This window comes from Lathyrus oleraceus, chromosome 6, assembly GCF_024323335.1.
Source record: "Lathyrus oleraceus cultivar Zhongwan6 chromosome 6, CAAS_Psat_ZW6_1.0, whole genome shotgun sequence".
NCBI classification, from domain to species: Eukaryota; Viridiplantae; Streptophyta; class Magnoliopsida; order Fabales; family Fabaceae; genus Lathyrus; species Lathyrus oleraceus.
The window spans coordinates 73,110,482-73,112,779 of record NC_066584.1 but is presented as its reverse complement, the minus strand read 5'-3'; positions in this window follow the sequence as shown (position 1 = coordinate 73,112,779).

Genomic DNA, 2,298 nt, shown 5'->3' with positions numbered 1-2,298 from the left:
TGGGTTTGCAAAGCACTCTTAGGGTTTATATGAGAGGGAATTGGTTCTTTGCAGATGAGTTCCCTTCAGTCTCTGGAGGTTGCTCTGAACTCTGTTAGCTCTTCTCTCACTATCTTTTTCCTGCCAGGGTAATAGGAATAGAAATCCTTTTGTTTCACTGAAACTCTGAATTTATAACCTAATTTTTGTGGACCTGTGGGCTCAAATGAGAGAGGCCCAAGTCCAAAAATTTTCTGTTATATTTTTTTTATTATTATTATTTTTTTTCGTTTTTCGTTCTTTTTATTTTATTTTTTATTTTTCGTTCTTTTTTTTTTAAACACGTGGGCTTCGCCTAGCGAGCATGACAGCTCATGAACAAACTTTTGCTCCTTCAAGATTAACGTTTTGACTGACGAATAGACCCCATTTGAACCTATTGGAAGTATCTCAAGCCATTCCCTTGTGTTGACTGATCATCTAAATAGAACCCACAAAGTGTCTTGGATGATACTCAAGCTTCAAACAAAAGATGTTAGTGACACATTTTTGTGCTTTTGGTTAGTAAACAAAAGTAAGAGAAACAATGATGTATAATTCAAGCATATGCTTGGTGATCTCAAACAAATCACAAGGAGTCCCACCCAAAGGCAAAGGGAACCAAGATGCTAAAGATCCTTGAGGCAATGCAAATGCAATGTTATGATGCCATGAGGGATCTTAGGGTCAAAATTGCGGTCTTACAGTATGGAATGAACACCAAGATCCAATCTACAAGGCCTCAAGCAAACCCAAATAGAGTTTTACACCTTGATCACCATGTTGGGCTCTCCATATTGACTATAGCATCACACTTCTAGGGCTTGATCCTCCAGCAAACCATGGCTCCTTGTTAAGTATAAACAGTCTTAAACCTTTGAATCTATGATGATGTTAGTACACTAGATGGTATGAATGCACATGAATACAAATGAATCTCAAACAAAAATTATAAATGAAAATGAGAAGGGGAGGGAAAATTTTGGGGTATGACAGAGTTGATCGAAAAACCTGCAGGGGGAAGGCTAGTCAATTTTAAGTGGACCATCAAGGTTAAGGAAGGAATCAAATGAGTGATATCGAAAAGATTTAAGGCAAGGTTGGTTGCTACGGGGTTCACTTAGAGAGAAGGTGTCGACTTCAATGATTTGTTCTCACCTGTTGTATAGTATAAATCCATTTGAATGTTGCTTTTTATGGTGGCGAAGTTCGACCTAGAACTTGAACAGATGGATGTGAAGACTGCATTCCTATATGATGATCTAGATGAAACAATTCTGATAAGCCAACCTAAAGGGTATGCAGAAAAAGGAAAGGAAGATTATGTGCGAAAGCTGAATAGGTCTTTGTATGGCCTGAAACAATCTCCTCGACAATGGAATAGGAGATTTAACAAGTTCATGGCATACATAGGTTTCACTAGAAGCGAGTTTGAACATTGTATTTACTTCAGATTTCGAACTGGAAATTCACTTGTTATTTTGTTGCTTTATATGGATGACATCCTCATAGCAAGCAACAATGTCGAAGATGTTACGAAGGTGAAGGCTGAAGTCGAAAGGAGTTCGACATGAAGGATCTGGGAACTGCCTCTAGGATTCTTGGGATTGACATTCAGAGAGATAGAAAGAAATCAAGATTATTCTTATATCAAGATACATACCTGAAGAAGATTCTCGACAAGTTTGGCATGTCGAATTCGAAACCTGTTGTAGCATCTACTAATCCTCAGTTCAAACTAAGTTCGACTCAAATTCCTAATACTGAAGTCGAAAGAGCATATATGAATAGGTTCCCATATGCTAGTATAGTAGGTCCTTTGATGTATGTTATGATGTATACGAGGCCAAACATAGCATACATAATGAGCCTTGTAAGCAGATATATGGCCAGTCACGGGAAGGTGCACTAACAAGCATTAAAATGGATTCTAAGGTACATAAATGGGTCTCTGAACAGAGTAATTATTTATGCTGGAGCCTTTAGTGATGATATCAAAGTCCAAATCAAAGGATTTGTCGTCTTTGATTATGCAGGATGTATGGATTCCATAAAATTTATTTCTGGATATGTGTTCACTATGTTTGGCATATCAATTAGTTCGAAAGTGACACTTCATAAGGTTGTTGCCTTATCAACCACTGAAGCAAAGTATATTTCCCTTATTGAAGTTGTGAAGATCTGGAACTTCAAGGTCGAGTTATCACTGTTAAATGTGATAGTCAAAGTTCAATACACCTGTCAAAGAATTCATCCTATCATTAGCGAACCACGAACATC